The 23,429-nt window shown below is 42.1% G+C and overlaps 1 protein-coding gene across 1 annotated transcript in view; it reads right to left on the minus strand.

The window, feature by feature from the left end:
- Window positions 1-23,429, minus strand: part of LOC109908440 (protein tyrosine phosphatase type IVA 3) — a 56,870-nt gene that overhangs the window by 20,126 nt on the left and 13,315 nt on the right. The gene's annotated exons all lie outside the window — the stretch shown is intronic.

Consider the following 23,429-nt stretch of genomic DNA (forward strand, 5'->3'; position numbering starts at 1 on the left):
GCACGAAATCAACATTGTGAGGAATGTCTTAAACTTTCTGTCACTAATAAAATCTTGTATTTATTATTCTACTTGACGCATTCATGTCGCCTGAGTTCGTTGAGGTTATGAGAGAGTAGGGTGGCACATTTTGGGGAATATTCAGAGGTGGAAACTCTCCGTGGGAATATATGGGAATTAACGGAAATATATGCAAATTAATATTAATACAATTTAAATGATTTTTTTTGCATTGGATATATTTACCATATCATATGGAGACAGAAACATAAACCTTTTACCTTATAAGTATACATAACTGCAAATGATAACATCCTTCCACTTGAAGAAAAAAAATGTAGTTATGAATTGAACATTAATTAAATGAGTTGAGTCTTCCCATGGGATGATTTCACTGAACAACAAAAGAAAGAGAATATTGAATGATCCATGGCATCTCCCAAAAACCTTTTCAACTGTTTGTAAAATGATAGTCTAGAAACTAGAGCTTTGGTTGTGTTAATCTCAGGCTTCCATGTCTTCTCCTTGGACCTCGTCAATGTCCACCTCTTGAACATCAGACTCTGAGGCCTCATCTTCACTGTCACTTTTCAACCTTGTTGAGGATGGCTTGTTGTCAGGCTCAAAAAGCCTCAAATTTGCTTGGATGGCCGCCAATTTTTCAACCCTTGAATTGGTCAGCCTATTGCATGCTTTGTTGTGTGTGTGTTCCCAAACAAGGACCAGTTGCGCTCTGAGGTGGCTGATGTTGGTGAGATTTGGAGGATGATGGAGGCAACAGGGGAAAGAGCCTCAAATTCACAAAGTCCCTTCCACCCGGTGGCTGATGAGATACGTTGGCATGACGGCATCTCCATCCCAAAGCCCTTGCTTGGAAGTGTACTTTGCCAGACTGCCAAGAACCTTGCCCTCATCCAGGCCAAGGTGGCGAGACACGGTAGAGATGAAACCATAGGCCTTGTTGAACTCTGCACCCACCAGGATGCTCTTGCCAGCATACTTGGGGTCCAACATGTACGCTGCAGCGTGTATGGGCTTGTATTTCATTTTTATTTCACTTTTATTGAATCATGTAGGCCAGTTTAGAACAAGTTCTCATTTACAACTGCGACCCGGTCAAGATAAAGCAAAGCAGTGCGAAAAAAACAACAACACAGAGTTACACATAAACAAACGTACAGTCAATAACACAATAGAACAATATATGTACAGTGTGTGTAAATGTAGAAGAGTAGGGAGGTAAGGCAATAAATAGGCCATAGAGGCGAAATAATTACAATTCAGCATTAAAACTGGAGTGATAGATGTGCAGATGATGATGTGCAAGTAGAGATACTGGGGTGCAAAAGAGCAAGAGGATAACTAACAACATGGGGATGAGGTAGCTGGGTGTGCTATTTACAGATTGGCTGTGTACAGGTATAGTGATCGGTAAGCTGCTCGGACAGCTGATGCTTAAAGTTAGAGAGGGAGATATAAGACTCCAGCTTCAGACATTTTTGCAATTCGTTCCAGTTGCTATGGTGATCATTGAGCTGAGCTAAGGCTGGGCTTTAACTAGCATAGACTTATAGATGACCTGGAGCCAGTGGGTTTGACGACGAATATGTACTGAGGGCCAGCCAACGAGAGCATACAGGTCGCAGTGGTGGGTAGTATATGGGGCTTTGGTGAAAAAACGGATGGCACTGTGATCGACTACATCCAGTTTGCTGAGTAGAGTGTTGGAGGCTATTTTGTAAATGACATTGCAGAAGTCAAGGATCGGTAGGATATTCAGCTTTACGAGGGTATGTTTGGCAGCATGAGTGAAGGAGGCTTTGTTGCGAAATAGGAAGCCGATTCTAGATTTAATTTTTGATTGGAGATGCTTAATATGAGTCTGGAAGGAGAGTTTACAGTCTAACCAGTCACCTAGGTATTTGTAGTTGTCCACATATTCTAAGTCAGAACCGTCCAGAGTAGTGATGCTAGTCGGGTGGGAGGGTGCGAGCAACAATCGATTGAAGAGCATGTACTTAGTTTTACTAGCATTTAAAAGCAGCTGGAGGCAGAAGGAGTGTTGTACGGCTTTGGTATGTGGGTATTGAGTCTGGCGATAAGAATGTGGTGATTGACAGAGTCGAAAGCCTTGGCCAGATTGATGAAGACGGCTGCACAGTATTGTCTTTTATCGATGGCGGTTATGATATCGTTTAGGACCTTGAGCGTGGCTGAGGTGCACCCATGACCAGCTCGGAAATCAGATTGCATAGTGGAGAAGGTACGGTGGGATTTGAAATGGTTGGTAGTTTGTTTGTTAACTTGGCTTTCAAAGATTTTGGAAAGGCAGGGCAGGATGGATATAATTCTATAACAGTTTAGGTCTCGAGTGTCTCCCCCTTTGAAGAGGGGGTTGACCGCAGCAGCTTTCCAATCTTTGGGGATCTCAGACGATATGAAAGAGAGGTTGAATAGGCTAGCAATTGGAACAATTTCGGCAGATCATTTTAGAAAGAGACGGTCCAGAGTGACTAGCCTAGCCCAGCTGATTTGTAGGGATCCAGATTTTGCAACTCTTTCAGAACATCCGCTGTCTGGATTTGGGTGAAGGAGAAGCGGGAAGGGGGGGGGGCTTGGGCAAGTTGCTGCAGGGGGTGCTAAGGAGTTGGCCGGGGTAGGGGTAGCCAGGTGGAAAGCATGGCCAGCCATAGAAAAATGCCTCTTGAAATGATCGATTATCGTAGATTTATCGGTGGTGACAGTGTTTCCTATCGTCAGTGCAGTGGGCAGCTGTGAGGAGGTGCTCTTAATCTCCATGGACTTTATGGTGTCCCAAACCCTTTTGGAATTAGTGCTACGGGATGCAAATTTCTGTTCGAAAAAGCTAGCCTTAGCTTTCCTAACTAACTGAGTATATTGGTTCCTGACTTCCCTGAAAAGTTGCATATGGCGGGGGCTATTCGATGCTAATGGAGACTTACATTTCCCTCACTAACTTTAAACATCAGCTATCTCAGCAGCTAACCGATCACTGCAGCTGTACATAGTCAATCTGTAAATAGCCTACCCAATCTACCTACCTCATCCCCATATTGTACTTTTCTGCTCTTTTGCACACCAGTTTCACTACTTGCACATCATCTGCTCATCTATCACTCCAGTGTTAATCTGCTAAATTGAAATTATTTAGCTACTATGGCCTATTTATTGCCTTACCTCCTCAAGCCATTTGCACACACTGTATATAGACCTATTTTTTTTTCTATTGTGTTATTGACTGTACGCTTGTTTATTCCATGTGTAACTCTGTGCCCTTGTTTGTGTCACACTGCTTTGCTTTATCTTGGCCAGGTTGCAGTTGTAAATGAGAACTTGTTCTCAACTAGCTTACCTGGTTAAATAAAGGTGAAATAAAAATACAATTAAAATAATGCAGAACGCCACAGGATGTGTTTGTGCTGTTCAAGGGCAGTCAAGACTGGGGTGAACCAAGGGCTATATCTCTTCTTAGTTTTAAATTTTTTGAATGGGGCATGCTTTTTGAAAATGGTGAGGAAAGCACTTTCAAACAGCAGCCAGGCATCCTCTACTGACTGGATGAAGTCAATATCCTTCCGGGATACCCAAGCCAGGTCGATTAGGAAAGCGTTTCAGGGAGTGGTTGACAATGATGAGGGTGGTCGTTTGACCGCGGACCCATTACGCACACAGGCAATGAGGCAGTGATCGCTGAGATCCTCGTTGAAGACAGCAGATGTGCATTTAGAGGGAAAGTTGGTCAGGATGATATTTAAAAGGATGCCCATGGTTACAGATTTAGGGTTGTACCTAGTAGGTTCATTGATAATTTGTGTGAGATTGAAGGCATCTATGTTAGATTGTAGGACGGCCGGGGTGTTAAGCATGTCCCAGTTTAGGTCATCTAACAGTACGAACTCTGAAGATAGATGGGGGGGGGGCAATCAATTCACATATGGTGTCCAGGGCACAGCTGGGGGCTGAAGGGGGTCTATAACAAGTAACAACGGTGAGAGACTTGTTTCTGGAAAGGTGGATTTTTATAAGAAGAAGCTCGAATTGTTTGGGCACAGACTTGGATAGCATGACAGAACTCTGCAGGCTAACTCCACCCCCTCTGGCAGTTCTATCTTGTCAGAAAATGTTATAGTTAGGGATGGAAATTTTAGGATTATTGGTGGCCTTCCTAAGCCAGGATTCAGACACGGCTAGTACATCTGGGTTGGCGGAGTGTGCTAAAGCAGTGAATAAACCAAACTTAGGGAGGGGGCTTCTAATGTTAACATGCATGAAACCAAGGCTTTTACGCTTACACAAGTCAACAAATGAGAGCGCCTTGGGAATGGGAGTGGTGCTGGGGGATGCAGGGCCTGGGTCAACCTCTACATCAGCAGAGGAACAGAGCAGGAGTAGGATAAGGGTACGGCTAAAGGCTAGTGCGTTCGGAACAAAGAGTAAAGTAGCAGATTTCTGGGCCCTGAAGTATAGATTCAAGGCATAATGTACAGACAATGGTATGGATGGATGTGAGTACAGTGGAGGTAAACCTAGGCATTGAGTGACGATGAGAGGTTTTGTCTCTAGAGGCACCATTTAACTTCTTATGGCTGCAGGGGCAGTATTGAGTAGCTTGGATGAAAGGTGCCCAGAGTAAACGGCCTGCTTCTCAGTCCCAGTAGCTAATATTTGTATATTATTATTAGTATTGGATAGAAAACACAGTGACGTTTCTAAAACTGTTTGAATGATGTCTGTGAGTATAACAGAACTCATATGGCAGGCATAAACCTGAGAAGAAATCCAAACAGGAAGTGGGAAATCTGAGGTTGGTCAATTTTCAACCCAGCCCCTATTGAATACACAGTGGGATATTGGTTATGTTGCACTTCCTAAGGCTTCGACTAGATGTCAACCGTCTTTAGAAACTTGTTTGAGGATTCTACTGTGAAGTGGGGGCTCATAAGGGCTGTTTGAGCCAGGTGTCTGGCAGTGTGCCACAGGCTCTGAGGCGCGGTCACGAGAGAGTTAGCTCTCGTTCCATTGCTTTTCTACAGACATAGGAATTCTCCGGTTGGAATTTATTGAAGTTTTATGTTAAAAACATCCTAAAGATTGATTCCATACATCGTTTGACATGTTTCTACGGACAGTAACGGAACTTTTTGACATTTCGACTGCAACTAGGGAACGCGCTTCATGACTTTGGATTTGTTTACCAAACGTGCTAACAAAACTCTCTCTTTGGACATAAATGATGGACATTATCGAACTAAATGAAACATTTAATGTGGAACTGGGATTCCTGGGAGTGCATTCTGATGAAGATCATCAAAGGTAAGTGAATATTTATAATGCTATTTATGACTAATGTTGACTACCCAATATGGCGGATATCTTTTTGGCTGTATTTGTTGTCTGAAAGCTGTACTCAGATTATTGTATGTTTTGCTTTTTGAAATCTGACACAGCGGTTGCATTAAGGAGAAGTGTATCTATATTTCCATGTCTAACAATTGTATTTTCAACGACATTTATAATGAGTATTTCTGTAAAATGATGTGGCTCTCTGCAATATCACTGCATGTTTTTGGAACTAGTGAACATAACGTGCCAATGTATACTGAGATTTTTTTAAATATAAATATGCACTTTATCGAATAAAACATATATGTATTGTGTAACATGAAGTCCTATGAGTGTCATCTGATGAAGATCATCAAAGGTTAGTGATTAATTTTATCTATATTTTTGCTTTTTGTGACTCCTCTCTTTGGCTGAAAAAATTGCAGAATTTTTCTGTGCTTTCGCTGTAAAGCCTATTTGAAATCGGACACTTTGGTGGGATTAACAACATGATTACCATTAAAATGGTATAAGATACATGTATGGTTGAGGAATTTTAATTATGAGATTTCTGTTGTTTGAATTTGATGCTCTGCACTTTCACTGGCTGTTGTCATATCAATCCCATTAATGAGATTGCAGCCCTAAGAAGTTTTAAGCCAGGTGAGGTCACCGCATGTGTGGGGGGTGGAACAAAAGAGCTAGCAAAGGCATATTGAGCAAGGCTGGAGGCTCTACAGTGAAATAAGACAATCACTAACCAAAACAGCAATAGACAAGGCATATTGACATTAGGGAGAGGCATGTGTAGCCGAGTGATCATAGAGTCCTGTGAGTAGCTAGGCGAGCTGGAGACATGGCGATTCAGACAGCTAGCGGGCTGGGGCTAGCAGGCTAGCAGATGGGCCCCCGGGGGATGTCGGAATGGAAGAGTCTGTTGAAACCCCCTCGGACGGTTACGTCGGCAGACCAGTCGTGATGGATCGGTGGGGCTCTGTGTCAGCAGTAAAGGGGTCCAGGCCAACTGGCCAAATAGGTTTTGTAACCCAAGAATTGGCTGATGGACCACTTCCGCTAGCCAGGAGATGGGCCTAGCTCGAGGCTAGCTCCAGGCTAACAGGTGTTTGCTTTGGGACAGAGACGTTAGCCAAGAGTAGCCACTCTGATAGCAGCTAGCTAGCTGCGATGATCCGGTGTAAAGGTTCAGGGCTTGCGGTAGGAATTCGGAGATGTGGTAGAGACAAAGCAGTCCGATATGCTCTGGGTTGATATCGCGCTGTGCAGACTGGTAGGAATTGACCGGGCTGAAGCTGGTTGATGTCCGAGTTAATGGGGATGACCGCTAGCAGTGGCTAACTGACTACTAGCTAGTTAGTTGGCTAGCTGCTGATGGGGGTTCTGGTTCTAAAGTGTAAAAATTGTCTCCCTCAATTCATGCAATGGCTACTGCTATAGGTTTCAGGAGTTTTAGGCTGCTTACCACTCTCTCCCAAAAGACATAATCCAGGAGGATCCTCTTGATGAGGTTGTCCATATCGGCAGACTGTGATGGCCATTTCTTGGAGACTCCTGCCACTCCAGGAGACTGTCAAACATGATGACAACACAACCCCGACGGGTGTTGTTGGGCAGCTTCAATGTGGTGCTTATTCTTCTCACTTAGCTTGGTGAGGTAGATTGCTGCTATAATTTGATGAACCTTCACATCCCTAACCATTTCCTTGGCTCTCTTGTAGAGTGTATCCATTGTTTTCAGTGCCATGATGTCCTTGAGGAGCAGATTCAATGCAAGAGCAGCACAGCCAATGGGTGTGATGTAAGGGTAGGACTCTTCCACTTTAGATCAAGCAGCCTTTATGTTCGCAGCATTGTCTGTCACCAATGTAAATACCTTCTGTGGTCCAAGGTCATTGATGACTGCCTTCAGCTCATCTGCAATGTAGAGACCGGTGTGTCTGTTGTCCCTTGTGTCTGTGCTCTTGTAGAATACTGGTTGAGGGGTGGAGATGAAGTAGTTAATTATTCCTTGCCCAAACATTAGACCATCCATCAGAGATGATTGCAATACAGTCTGCTTTCTCTATGATTTGCTTGACCTTCACTTGAACTCTGCATCCAGCAAATGAGTAGATAAAGCATGTCTGGTTGGAGGCGTGTATATGCTGGGCGAATAGCATTCAGAAATCTCTTCCAATACACAGCTCGAGCAAGACATTCATCAGCATTTCTCTGATGACGTTCCTCCATTCAGTCAAAAAAAACAGGAGGACCATGGGCTGTTGCTATCGATAAGGTGTCTAATTCATAATTTTCACCTCAAATAGAAGTAGAGGGACTTTTGTCAGAGGTTGCTTGTTGTTAGCGCTGAGGGAACATTATGCAATTGGCCAGATGATTCTGCATCTTTGTTGCATTCTTCACATATGATTTGGCACAGAATTTGTAAATGTACACAGTGTTTCCTTCTACATTAGCTGCAGTGAAATGTCTCCACACATCACCCTTGGCATTTTCCTGTAAAGATTAGGGGAAAAAAATGGGGAAAAAAGCCCCAATTTTTTTTAATTTTTAATTTATTTCACCTTTATTTAACCAGGTAGGCTAGTTGAGAACAAGTTCTCATTTGCAACTGCGACCTGGCCAAGATAAAGCATAGCAGTGTGAGCAGACAACAAAGAGTTACACATGGAGTAAACAATTAACAAGTCAATAACACAGTAGAAAACAAAGGGGGAGTCTATATACAATGTGTGCAAAAGGCATGAGGAGGTAGGCAAATAATTACAAATACAATTCCATGTACAGATAAATTGTTAAGCAGTTAGATTAAACAACTCCTTTGTAAGATAAATGTTTTAAAATGAAACTTGGAAAGTTGGAAACAGGGGAATTAACACTCCTCAGTTAGCAGGCTCAAGCAATCTAAAACCCACATGGTAGCAAAAACTAACTAGCAGAAATTGTTAACATGTAAGAAATTATTTAAGCACACTTTGCCGTAAGCTACTATTTACTAGTTAACAAAAAATCATGTATGTCATATAACATATATTCACCCCACCCGGTATTGTAATCAAAACGTACCAGGAAACATGTAGTCCTTGGCTCAGACAGTGTAATACTTTGGGCTCAACAGCATCTCATTAGTGTGCAACATCTTGAGAATCAGCTCTACATGTGATGGAAGAATGCACTGTGCATGCAGAGGGTTGCAATTCCATTGAATTGGGGATAGTTTAACCAGAATATGCCACAAGACCGAGAATTGCCTTATGTGTATCCAACAAAAAAGGTTCACTGTTATAAGCTAACTTTTTTGATGAATTTAAGCAAAATTCCCCAAATTCCAGGGCTTAACTTCCCATGGAAAATTCCAAAATTCCAGAAATTTACCAGAAAGTTTACGACCCTTTGCAACTATGAGAGAGTGAAGTTCTGAATGGAGAATGACTCTACATTCCCAAGCATGGTTAATATCTGTGGCAATGTCACATCAATTCCAGACATTTTGTGAATGAGATATTATTGAAAGAGGTTTAAACATTACAAGTGCCTCTTTGGACCCAATAAATGAATAAATATCCAGTAAAGTACATTTGAAGAAGGGAGATATGACAGCTCATGCTAGATTAAGCTAAATAAGGAATTGGGTTGCTTGAAGAAAGATGCTGACCCGACATTTCATGAGGGCTCAGGGGAAAACACCCTGCCCTTAAAAAGAGCACTGGGAGTGAGCAGTAAAACAGTCAATTAAGGGGTCAGGTCCTCCACCAAAAAAATCCATTACATGTTTGGCTGGTCATTTGCACTCCAAATAAACAATGAGAGTAAAGTGATCTAACTTTCCCATCTGTGATTTTCGATGCCTCGTCTGTCCAGCAGCTCTCTCTTTTTCCCCTTAGCTCCCTGTCTAAACATCAGCCATACAGTTCTAAGGCCTGGCCTCTACCCGTCTTGCATGCCCAGGCAGCTGAACCACAAGTAAATAGAAAAACGAGTCTATACCACCCTGACAATCATGCTTGATGCTTGAGCAAACAATGAAGTCCCAGCCCTATAATCTTAAAGTGAAGTGACAAACTGGGATTCTAGGTGGGTAGATGAGCAGAACAGGCTAAATTAAACAAACACAAGAACACAATTACAGGCTGAGGTCCCAGAGTAGGGCCCAGTTCCCAGAAGTCAGTGCAGTACAGCGGGAACTATGGTGGAGCTTAATTGTGTGTTGCTGTGATGTGTGTTTGTACCAGTTAGACTCAAGGGTCACATGCAATCAACAGGAGAGAGAGAGAGAGAGCGAGAGAGAGACCGAGATCAGTAAACATCCTTAGAAGGTACAAGGGTGATGGGTGCACACACACAACAGGTGGACTGACTGGCTAAATGAATAGATGGAATCTGCGGTAGAGGAAATAGTGCCACTGTCCACCCCAAGGCTGTTGTTACTGTTTATGTTGACGAAGCAGATGTGAGGAGCTTCATCCAACATGGTAAACAAATTGCAGTATATATTCTGCTGTTCTATCGCATGTGCAAGGATGTCCGAGGGAGGGGGCAGTTTCACTACTAAGGATTCCAGCTTTAAGTATCTAGGGGTGTTAAACCCACATAACTAGAATGAGTTATTTTTCATTCTATTACTATTGTAGAGACACCCACTCACACATGCATTATCCTCCACTGGGCTCCTACGCCCTTAATAAAACGGACTGGCAGTCTATTCCTCCCTCAGGACAATTACCCAGCTGTTTCCCACAAGGGTAACATGAATAAATATTTACAGTGACCATTTTAAGAGCAGCTGTTGGTATCAGGGACCCGGGTATGACAGCACTTAAATAAACTTCAACGTGAACGTGTAAACCTCAAATAAACTTTAAATGAACCTTAAATAAACCTCAACAACGTGAAAGAGATAGGGGATTGGTGGAGGATGAGAAGGAGGATGAGGAGAAAGAGGAGGATGAGAAAGAGGAAGAGGAGGTGGAGGAACAGATGCATCCCTAGTGCTCGTGCACCCATGTCACATTGCTGCAACGTGTTCCTATGGAATCTGGAGATATACATTTCTGCACCTTGACGGTGGTGATGGTCACAGAGAGGCCTGCCTGGAGGTCTCAGCTCAGAATCTGTTTTCTAAATTTGGAGGACACTCAGACTTGGCGTGTGGTTGGTCCGATAGGTCGATTTGCTATTTTGAAATGCCAAGTCATATGACTGTGCCGAGATGGTGTCCTCCTTAAAATGCTGCCGTTTCTTATTATGAGAGTGACCTCTTCAAAGTGTGATGGTTTAATCGCTGTGGAGACACACGATATGAGAGGTGTAAGGACAAGTGAGTGTAGCATCATGCAGTAGGGTGACAGTTGTACTGATTGTAAGTGGTTTGGGTGCCTGTGTGTGTGTGTGTGTGTGTGTGTGTGTGTGTGTGTGTTAGAGGTCGACCGATTAATCAGAATGGCTGATTAAATAGGGCCGATTTCAAGTTTTCATAACAATCGATTTGCCGATTTTTTATATTTTTTATATATTTTTTTATACCTTTATTTAACTAGGCAAGTCAGTTAAGAACACATTCTTATTTTCAATAACTGCCTAGGAACGGTGGGTTAACTGCCTTGTTCAGGGGCAGAACTAAAGATTTTCACCTTGTCAGCTCGGGGGATCCAATCTTGCTACCTTACAGTTAACTAGTCCAACGCAATAACGACCTGCCTCTCTCTCGAATGCAGTAAGCCAAGGTAAGTTGCTAGCTAGCATTAAACGTATCTTGTAAAAAACAATCAATCATAATCACTAGTTAACTACACATGGCTGATGATATTACTAGATATTATCTAGCGTGTTCTGCATTGCATATAATCTGACTGAGCATACAAGCATATAAGTTTCTAAGTATCTGACTGAGCGGTGGTAGGCAGAAGCAGGCGGGTAAACATTCATTCAAACAGCACTTTTGTGCGTTTTGCCTGCAGCTCTTCATTGTGCATCAAGCATTGCGCTGTTTATGACTTCAAACCTATCAACTCCCAAGACGAGGCTCTTGTAACAGAAGTGAAATGGCTAGCTAGTTAGCGCGCGCTAATAGCGTTTCAAACGTCACCAGCTCTGAGCCTTCTAGTCATTGTTCCCCTTGCTCTGCATGGGTAACGCTGCTTCGATGGTGGCTGTTGTCGTTGTGTTACTGGTTCGAGCCCAGGTAGGAGCGAGGAGAGGGACGGAAGCTATACTGTTACACTGGTAATACTAAAGTGCCTTTAAGAACATCTAATAGTCAAAGGTTAATGAAATACAAATGGTATAGAGGGAAATAGTCCTATAATTCCTATAATAACTACAACCTAAAACTTCTGACCTGGGAATATTGAAGACTCATGTTAAAAGGAACCACCAGCTTTCATATGTTCTCATGTTCTGAGCAAGGAACTGAAACGTTAGCTTTCTTACATAGCACATATTGCACTTTTACTTTCTTCCCCAACACTTTGTTTTTGCATTATTTAAACCAAATTGAACATGTTCCATTATTTACTTGAGGCTAAATTGATTTTATTGATATATTATATTAAGTTCAAATAAGTGTTCATTCAGTATTGTTGTAATTGTCATTATTACAAATAAATAAATACAAATCTCTGCTTTTTTGGTCCTCCAATAATCGGTATCGGCGTTGAAAAATCGTAATCGGTCGACCTCTAGTGTGTGTGTTACAGTGTGTAACCTCCATGTTCAACAGGGTTGTTTTGACACCCGGCACTTCAGTGAGGCTATTTTGAAGAACGGGGACCTGATGCTCTCTCGACTGAAACTGAACTAAAAATAAACCTGGCAGCTGCTTTCTGATGTATTTAGGCCTGCGGGTACAGAAAGCTGAGGGCTGCACAGTATGAGATAGCATGGGAGAGTGGGGAGGGGAGTGCGTGTGTGTGTGTGTGCACTTGTTTTGAAATCAAAGATGCGCTCCATGAAGTTTGAGCAATCCACTGACCACTGCCTTTTGAAAAAGTGAAAATTAAGATGGCATAGGCTAAACTGGGATATTAGAAAATGAATATTATTGGCATGGAAATGGAGACGCAAATGGAGGGTTAAATTAGCAGTGTCAAATCCTAATTTTCATCAAATACCTAACATGTTCAGGACTAGCTACAGAATTGTAACGGGATAGGTGATGCTCCCTTATGAGTAACACCTCGGAAGGAATTGTAACGGGATAGGTGATGCTCCCTTATGAGTAACACCTCGGAAGGAATTGTAACGGGATAGGTGATGCTCCCTTATGAGTAACACCTCGGAAGGAATTGTAACGGGATAGGTGATGCTCACTTATGAGTAACACCTCGGAAGGAATTGTTCGACTAAAATGAACATGACGATAACGTCACTTCCTCTCAACTAGGAAGTGACAATTGCAGGTGGAACGTAAGAATGTACAAAATGCTGTTATTAAATGTAATACATTTCTACTCCATGAGGTAAACCAACAATGTGAACGCCACCATATTGTCTTGTTTCCTATCCTCTCTTATTGATACGAAACAGGTGAGTTTCATTCAAAGTGACACTAGATTTCTAAGTTGCACCGGTCTCGAGCAATGACAGAAGATCTGAAATATACAATATGGCTGGGTCGTGTGCAGAGGGGAGAGGACATTTTGAAAATGGACTTCGACTAGGACTAACTGAATTTATCCATTATGAATCCACACAGATTCTGGCCTTCTATTGCAAAATGTTTCACTATGGTGTGCCCTGCTGAACATGGCCCTGAACTAGGCCACCTAAATGCCTTATGTAACCTGTCACATGGTTGGGGTTAGTATTTTTAGTCCTTTTTACCAGTCGGGGCTCGGGGTTCAGGCGAAAATGGTTTTGGCTTTCATCCCCTCAACATGGCTCCCAAATTCCCTCATCTGACATTTACATAACTTGACCCTTGACCTTTGAATGTGACCTTTCCCAACTGAGGCAGTCCTCAACTGACTGTCATCACGAGGGCAACAAAAAAGACACCTGCAATCGATCAACAACATACAGAACTGGCGCAAAAGACCAGCCATGGTATGTCCATGTCCTAAACAGATGAACACAACATGTCCTCCATAGTAAACTGAGTAGGCCAAGTTGGCAAGCAACCCACAGTGAAACACATTAGTCATCGTTGCTGATTAAATTACCAGAGTAATGATGGGGATAGGGAGGCCATAAGTACTGATCTGAATAGGGTTGCCTTCATAGACCCATAATGGAGATTGTCTGTAACCTGTTGTGAGGCAGACAGTGGATGCATCCAAATCATCTCTCCTACCTCCTGAAGTCTGCACTCATTCACTAATCCCCACACTATAACTAATTGGATTGGTGTTTACATGGGGCTAGCGGGAGTTTCCTTTCAAATCCATTAACGGAAGTGAACAAGTGCACACTTAGAAGAGAAAGGAGAGATATTCGGAACACACCACTGCTGTGAGGTGTTAGTAGCTTCTGCAGACAGGAGTGAGTTTTTAGAAACCACTCATTTACAGCAGGGATCCACTTAAAATGTCATTTCTCCTTAAAAATTAAAATGTTCACTCCTGACACTGCAACCTAGCAGATAAGGTGACAATTCAATCTTATAACACAATCACGGTTAATATACTCCTTCCACCCAAAACATCCTAAGGTGATTAACTAGACCCTGTTAGGATGTGCCTGACATTACACCAGGCTAAGCCCTCATATTTTTATGAGGCTAAAAACACTGGCTTAACAGCTATAGCCTAGTGGCTAATTTCTGTTTATAGCCAAGTGCCTCAGACACGCCACAGGACCATATTAAAACCTCTACTTGGCAAGTTGGCCTTCGTCCCCAGGCCAGGAGGGCGTTTTCAGACAAAACACCTCACAATGACTGGGTGTGTGTTAAACAGGGGGGCTTTGTGCATCTAAGTGGCATTGACTTATTCAGTGTGTGTGTGTGTGTGTGTGTGTGTGTGTGTGTGTGTGTGTGTTTCATTCTCTGTGTGTGACTACGTTACGTAGTCTGAGGAAAAACAGGTCAGTCAGGCTGAGTCGTGACTGAACACAAAAAACATGATTCACTGACAGACAGCTCTCTCCCACCCTCTATCCTCCCCTCCCCACTCCCACCACTCTCTCTCACCCTCTATCCTCCGCTCCCCACTCCCACCACTCTCTCTCACCCTCTATCCTTCCCTCCCCACTCCCACCACTCTCTCTCACCCTCTATCCTTCCCTCCCCACTCCCACCACTCTCTCTCACCCTCTATCCTCCGCTCCCCACTCCCACCACACTCTCTCTCACCCTCTATCCTCCCCTCCCCACTCCCACCACTCTCTCTCACCCTCTATCCTCCCCTCCCCACTCCCACCACTCTCTCTCATCCTCTATCCTCCCCACCCCACCACTCTCTCTCATCCTCTATCCTCCCCTCCCCACCACTCTCTCTCACCCTCTATCCTTCCCTCCCCACTCCCACCACTCTCTCTCTCTCACCCTCTATCCTTCCCTCCCCACTCCCACCACTCTCTCTCTCTCTCACCCTCTATCCTTCCCTCCCCACCTCTCTCTCACCCTCTATCCTTCCCTCCCCACCTCTCTCTCACCCTCTATCCTTCCCTCCCCACCTCTCTCTCTCACCCTCTATCCTTTCCTTCCCTCCCTCCCTCCCTCCCTCTCTCTCCCTCCCTCTCTCCCTCTCTCTCTCTCTCTCTATGAATGTCAATTCAGTCAGCTATTACGGAACTGGCTCTCCATGTGCGAGCAGAACGGCAAACAGATCTCTGACACGACAACGCTCGCAGCAGCAGAGGTACCAGGGGAAATCAAATCACACTAAAATTAGAAGATGGTTGGTGGAACGCTAAAAGAAAAATGCATAAACTAATAGGGAAATCACACGCTGTTAGCTAAATGCTAACAAGTGAAAACAAACAAACTAAATTGCAAAGACAGCCTGTCTTTGTGTATGTATATATGTGTATATATATAAGCATAGCTAGTAGCTAATGTCATTTTCAGTGAGTGTGGACATCTACAAGCGAAAGTGAACCTTTTTTTGTGTGTGCAAATGAACAACGTTGTGATGCATGCTTTTCTGAAGGAAGAGCAGCATGTGTACGCGGAGCAGAGGGGAGAAGAACAAAAACACTAGTGTGAAGCAGAGGGGGAAAATGTCAGTTATACAGACAACATGCTATTTACAAACAAACAAGTGACTGGCTTAACTGTTCTGGGGAACTACGGTAAGCTTCATAATGTAAAATAATGTGACAGGTGAAATGAAGAACGCAATCTGCTTTATCTCCTAACGCAGTACACAAGTTGACTGCAGGTACTAACTTAGAAAGTATCTACAAATATTCAAATGTATTTGAAAACTTCAAATATTTATATTTTTTTGTATTGACAGTACTGAAAAACATTTGTGGCTTTTTCCAAATACCAGGTATATAAGATATACTGCCTAAGCCTACCTAGCACGTCCTTTTTTTGTTCGTTTTTGACAGCCAAATCTGATGCCGATTCCAGTCATTGTTTTGAATCAAAATTGTTTTTAACCCCGTGCTCACTTGACTGTGAACTGTGTCAAAGTCAAGGCTATTGGTGCAGAAGAACAGGTCCAGAGTTACTGGCAGGCATACACACTATATACCAGACAACAGCAGAGCACCGCTTCCCCTAGAGAGAGAAAGAGAGAGCGAGAGAGCAAGCGAGAGGAAGGGGTATGGGGCGGGTATGGGGCAAAGGGTGAAGGTATGGAGGAAGGAGAATAGAAATACAGGAAGGGGGAGAAAGAGGGGGTCGAGAGAGAGAGTGATGGGAGAGGAAAGAAAGTGAAAGAGAGATGGAGAGGAGTTATGTAGGCTAGAAGGAAAGGGCCGGGGATTTGACAATGAGAGATTTTTATCAATCTGTATTATAAAATCAAAACTTTTTTTTCTATTTAATGAATGTTTTTCCTTGTTGCTCTCGGATTCGGAATTCCCACAGTAATCAGTAGGTCATGATTGTCCCATCGTGGTTTTGGTGGGTGGAGGGGTTAGGGAGGTCTAGGGAAGGATAACCACACCACAGGAAGCCCCTCTGCCTGTCCTAGGGGAAACATCAGCAACACTCATGGACACACCGCAGAGAGACCCCCCTGAGTCCCCGCTCAGTCCCCTTTCAGACCCTTCCCTCGCCCCCCTCGTGCTGTCAGTAAGGGGTCAACAGTGCGTCCCGAGTCATCATGGCCAGCATCCCCAGAGAGCTCCAGAAAGTACTGGTCGATAGGAGGAGCTGAACTCACAACAGGACTACTAGGCCTAAGTCTCCCTACACAGAGCTGCTCAGGCTTTCTTTTCTTTTTCTGAGTGTGGATCAGCTTAATATTGCGGAAAAAATGTTGCTTCCAATGTAATTGTCTGCATCATTTCCAATCCCCCATATTTTTGGGGTAAATATATATATCCATACACGCATACATATATATACACATACCTATATAGACATGCATACTTTCAAAAATAATATACCTTTATTATTATTACCCACAAACCCTTCCGCCGATCCCCCAATTGGAGTAAACTAATAAACACTTCTACTTCTACCTTCAATCCATACATCTTATACACAGTTTACAGACACAGTCTACTTTACAATAGTTGTCTCTTGTTTGTTCTTAGTCCTTCCTCTATTTCTGATGTCCATCCAGTTTGATTTCTATTGGTAACTGTGCTATTTCACAAAAGCTCCCAACCTTTATACATTCTACAGATCCCTTATGCCCTACATTGTTTATCTTGTTATTAGTCCCACCCTTCAGCCCCACTCAACCCCTTCCCATCTGTCTCTCAACATCATCCCTTTCAGATTTCTACTTACCATATATTTTTCAACTGTGTTGTGATGCTTCACAAACGAATTGAACCTTTCTATTCTCATAGCTTCTACAGATTGTAAATTAAAAATATTTTTTTTTGCTAAAATAATAATTATATTATTGATTGATTGACTATGGCTTTTCAAATCACCCAGTATTGCTATCTCTAGCGTTAGTTCTAGGCAAATGTTGCAATTCTTCAGCCATTCCTGGACCTGTGACCAAAAATGAGCTACATATGGACAATACCAAAATAAATTATCTAATGACTCTGCCTCCTCACAGCAGAATCTGCAGAGCTGGGAAGATTGTATCCCCCATATATATAACATTCTATTGGTTGCAAGAATTTTGTATAGTAATTTATATTGAAAAATTTTAAGTTTTGAATCTGGCGTTGTTTTGCGTATCAATTCATAAACCATGTGCCATGGAATGGGTACATCGAAAATCTCTTCACAACTATTTTGCAATTTATATGGCACAGCTGTCAGTTTTTTGGTCCTTAAATTAAATTGGCATATGTTTTTATTTATCACACTTTTCGTTAACTATTTATGTTCTTTAATACAGGGCCGACATACAAGTTCCTTACTTTTTCCCCTTCTACTTGCCTCTTCCATTTTTGTGTTTATGCTGCAATTAATTGGTTGTAATTTTGGGTAGAGCAGACATTTCCATATGTCTGTGTTAGCTGCATGTGTGACAACTCCACCGGTCCTATTTATGATATCATTCACTACAATTACACTTTTTTAAAACATTTCTTCGATAAATACAGTTTTTTTGAATCAATTAGTATATTTGAATTTAACCACAATATTTGTTGTACTATTTGTTCCGTCCATTCAGGTGGATTAAACTGAAATTGCAACCAACTTTCTAAGGCTTGTTTAAAAAATAAAGATATTTTGGAGATGATTTCCTTTTCAAACAACCGAAAGTGAGCAGGTGTGATCTGAATAAAGGGGAAAAGGCCCTTCCTGAATATAGGATGAGACATTCGTACCAATTGACTAGAGAACCAGTTTGGATTTAAGTGTAACTTTTGTATGACTGATGCCTTTGGTGCTTTAATATTTAATCATTTCTGGCCTCCAAATTCATATTTGTTATATAAATAGGCCCTTTTAATTTGATCTGGTTTGCCATTCCAAATCAAATGTAATATTTTTTGTTCATATAATTTAAAAAGCAGGTCACTAGGTGTAGGCAAAACCATAAGCAAATAGCTAAACTGTGATATAACTAAGGAGTTAATAAGGGTGATTTTTAGTGGGCTTTGATTAAATTTCCAATATCCTCGCCCACGTGGAAATTAAGGTAAGAGAAATATATATGCCAATTATGTGATGATCCGAACCCTATCAACACTTTTTAAACTTTTGGTGCCAGAGAGAATGGTATAAGAAAGTAGTTAAGGTGACTAGCTTGATTAAGCCTCCGCCATGTATATCTCACTAGGTCAGGGTATTTAAGCCTCCATATATCCACTAATTCCAATATATCCATGACATTAATTTCCTTAAGTGCCTGAGGGTGATAGTTTGTAGTGTGATTTCCTTTCCGGTCCATAGAGGTATTTAAGACCGTATTAAAATCTCCCACCATAATAATAGAGTGTAGTGTTGCTTGTAGAGTTGATCAATTCTTCTATATATTTTCAAAGAACCTTGGATCATCATTATTCAGATCATATAGGTTAATAAGCCATATCTGTTTATTGTCCAATAACATATTTAAAATAATCCATCTACCTTGAGGATCTGTTTGGACAATTTGCACATTTGGATCAAAACTTCATCTAAAACTGTTGAATGGGATTCCTGTAAACAATAAATATTATATTCCTTCTCTTTTAGCCAGGTAAATACTTATTGTCTTTTCTTATTATCTGCTAGGCCATTACAATTGTAACTGGCTATACTTATTTCACCACTTACCATAATGAGACACAACTTTCAATTCTATTCATCAAAATATATGTTTGTAAACGTACCATTAAAAAGTAACATGATGATTGAGTGTCTATATAGCTGTACCATGATCTTTGCCTTTCTACTAAGTAAACCTCCAATTGGTCCCTACTATTCCACCCGCTAAAAGCCCTCCTCATCCTGAGTTGGTTTGTCATCCCAATGCCCGGCAGACCACCCTCGACCCCATGTATCCCATAACCCATAACCGACTGGGATCCATCCTTTGGAAAGAGCACACAGTGCCATTTCCCGAATTGAAGTAGATTAACTGCCAAATGCATTTCCATCGCCCGCACCTCGATTTGTATCATATATAGCTGTGGATCATCCTCTATTGTCCCTAACATCTTTTACTTCTTCGCAGCAGTTGTGGGATACACACATACACCTACACACACTCAACCCATACCCCTAGACAACCATAAGCTCACTTACTCAACAATTGCACCACCCCAGAGCCCAACTCAAGACAGGTCTTGAATTACAAATGTACTTGCAGTTGCAGCTGCACGAGAAGGCCTGCAAGACCGCACAAAAAATGAGGCAAAAATTAAGAGATTTTATTTACCATTGTCACATCCTAGATGATGGAGGTCAAATGTACACCTTTTCCCTGAAACACCCACAATACAGTCACCCGTATTGACCATATTCCCAAGCATCTCCATGCAGTCAGACTTTGATTCTGTGCCACTAGGGTCACAATAATGTACCCCCTCTCTGAATGTCCGAGTGTGACCCCCTCCCCATGGGTTACTGCAGCTAGTGTTGCCAGCACTGCCACTGCCTGGGTGGGGGCACCCCACTGGAATCCCCACTGGCTAGGTACAAGGTCGTCAAGGTTCTCATTAGCAGCTTTGAGAATTTCCTTGTAAAGTATTCTCTCCCTCAGGCTTCCCTGGAATTGTACCAGGGGATAGCCTTGTCACGCACCATCACAGAGGAGTAGACTTGTCATGCACCATCACAGAGGGGTAGCCTTGTCACGCACCATCACAGAGGGGTAGCCTTGTCATGCACCATCACAGAGGTGTAGCCTTGTCACGCACCATCACAGAGGGGTAGCCTTGTCACGCACCGTCACAGAGGGATAGCCTTGTCACGCACCATCACAGAGGGGCAGCCTTGTCACGCAACATCATAGAGGGGTAGCCTTGTCACACACATCACAGAGGGGTAGCCTTGTCACACACATCACAGAGGGGTAGCCTTGTCACGCACCATCACAGAAAGGCCATCAGATGGGAATTCATGTTTATTTGAAAATTAACATGAATAGAAGTTAAAATGCTTTAATTTGGTATGAATAACCATAAATATTTACATTACTTTGAATGTTTACAATTACCAAACAGCATTACTGAGAATTAAAATAGTCCTATTCCTCTCAGTGGACATGAGGATAACTCAACCTCACCAATACTTCCCACTTGCACCGGCTTTGGGCTACACTATAGCTTTGCTTCAGAAACCGAAGGAAGCGGCTCACATTCCTGCTGTGTTTTCAAGGGGATATTCCCATTCCCTGCATCTGCAGCTGGAAGATTTCAAATGACACACACAAAGCTAGGCTAATGTCACAGAGCTTCCTGTCTCAGAGAGTCACAGCTGGAGCCACTGGAGCCCCAATCTGCAGAGAAAACACCATGACTGCCATTTGGGATACACATCATGAGAGAGGGGAAAAGACCAGGACCAGGCAGTGGGGAAAATACCCCCCTCCTCAGCCCCCTGTCTGTTTGAACTTCAGAGAAACATAGACATACTCTCCAGTCTCTCTCCCCACAGCCTCACCCCAGTACTGCCTTGGAGGGGAGGGTCACCTCAAATCTGCATTTATTCGGCTTCCTCAAAATTGGCTTTAAGGATTAAGGCCAAGTCTCATTCCTCAAAGTGAGTTTAGGACTGTATTCACTTTCCTGGAAATGATCTTGAGTGTATGTATGTGTCTATACATGTGTGTGCAGTCTACTTCATTGTGCCCCAAAGTCTGAGAGTTGAACTGGTGACCTACAATGCTTGGAGGGCGAGGGAGAAGGGGAGAGGCCAACTCCTCGGGGAATCCTACCAGAGCTGTTTAAATCTCCAGTCTGAGATCTCACTCTAGCGCAACACATCCTCTGTGCCACACAAACCCCCACGTTTCACTACAGAACTTTTAACCCCAAAAATCTGACATCTAACTGTAACAGAACTTTGGTGATGGTTAAAAACACTGGGCTAAAACATAGGGCTGTCTGGCACGAGCCAGAGAGTGTGTGTTTCAAACCCTACCACCCCTCCTCTGATTGGAATGAACTAACAGACAACAATACTTCTACTGCTACTTTCAGCTATTTTCGCTCACATGTACGGTACCTGTAGTTACATAATTACACAAATATTTCCTCTTTGTGCAAGTGCTGGATTTTCCCCCACAGTGGCCAATCCACCATTCATTCTGATCTGAACTCCAACCGTCTGATGTACACAGATGAACCCATCTTTCCTAGTATAATGCCATTTTGCCATTTCCTTTTGCAATACATTTTTCTATGATGTCTTACGGGGATCCTGAACCTCCTTATTTGTAACATTTCAACTGATATTGCCCTAAAAATAAATACTTTATCCAAGAGTAGAGTTTATCCAATGATATTTCCCATTGACTGGTTTGGTTTTTCATATCCCCTTACAATACAGTTTGCAGGTTCATCTGAACCCTGATAGTTTGGCATAACAACAATTCCTGGACCAGACTCTAAAAGCGAGACACCGATGGACAGTACCAGAAAATACGATTTATTAGTTCTGTTTCCTCGTGGCAGAGTCTGCACAAGGCTGACTTTTCAATGCCCCATATATAGAGCATTCTTTTTGTTGCAAGTATTTTATATAATAGCATAAATTGAAACAAATGGATTGATGTGTCAATTGTTGTTTAATATGTCAGTTTATAGACCTGATGCCAAAGTATTGGGACATTAAAGACCTGTTCCATACGGACTTAAATTATATATGGCATCGCTGACAAACCTTTTGACTTTAAGTGAAATTGAGAAATGTTTTGATTTATACTAATCATTTTAAGCCTTTTATGATTTTGTATGGGTGGCAGACAGACTAATTATTTAATGTCTTCTTTAATTCTGTGGCAGGGCCGTGATGAGTTCGTTACAATTTTGTATTGAGCATACACCTCCATACACTGTTGTTAGTTGCTTGTGTGACATCATTTTACCATCTTTGTTTAAAATGTCCTTCATAAATATTTTACCATTCTTGTACATTTTTCCAATATGTATTTTTTCCAATATGTATTTTTTCCAATATGTATTTTTTCCAATATGTATTTTTTCCAATATGTATTTTTTCTCTGTCAGTACATATTATTTGCTGTAATATTAGATCTGCCTTTTCTGGAAGATGAAATTTAAATTGTAGCCAATTCTGTAAAACGGAGGACACTGTAAACAGTGATCTATTGTCAATCCACCGTAAATGTCTGGTTTTAATCTTCAAAAAAGGCAAAGAGCCATTCTTAAACATACGATGGGCCTCTCTTAGTACAATACTAGAAAACCCATTTGGATTTTGATACAATTCTGGTACAAAGGAGGATTTTAGACAGAGGTTTAATGTATTTCAAGTATTTAAAAAGATTTCACATAGAATTAAGACTTTGAACCCAGGTCTGAATCAGATACAAGGGATGACAGCCATCTGGCCAAACTGACTGAATTCTGGAGAGAAGACAGAAGGAAAGGCTGAGCTCACCATGGAACGTTCCACTATGGTAACTGCTTGTAATCTACAGCCAGACTTTTCAACTTCCACATCCTTTCCTCCGAGCATTAAGTTATCTCCCAATAATATCTTCTTCCGCCTGTGTTGCACTGACTTATTCACTTATTTTCACAAATCTAAAGCATTGTCTTGGTGGAGGCACGGGATAGTCTAGGGGTAGTTCCTACCATATTGTTTCTACCAGTCTTTTCTTTTCAAATAAGCGAATGGAAGTGAAATGGGGGGTAGGAGAGATAATTGAAAAATAAAAAGTATGTGAACTCTTTGGAATTACCTGGATTTATGCATAAATTGGCCACCAAATTTGAGCTGATCATCATCTAAGTCACAACAATAGACAAACACAGTGTGCTTAAACTAATAACACACAAATTTAAATGTTATTGTCTATATTGAATACATAATTTAAACATTCACAGTGTAAGATGGAAAAGGTATGTGAACCCCCCTAGGC

The sequence above is a fragment of the Oncorhynchus kisutch genome, linkage group LG17 (genome assembly GCF_002021735.2).
Source record: "Oncorhynchus kisutch isolate 150728-3 linkage group LG17, Okis_V2, whole genome shotgun sequence".
Taxonomy (NCBI): domain Eukaryota; kingdom Metazoa; phylum Chordata; class Actinopteri; order Salmoniformes; family Salmonidae; genus Oncorhynchus; species Oncorhynchus kisutch.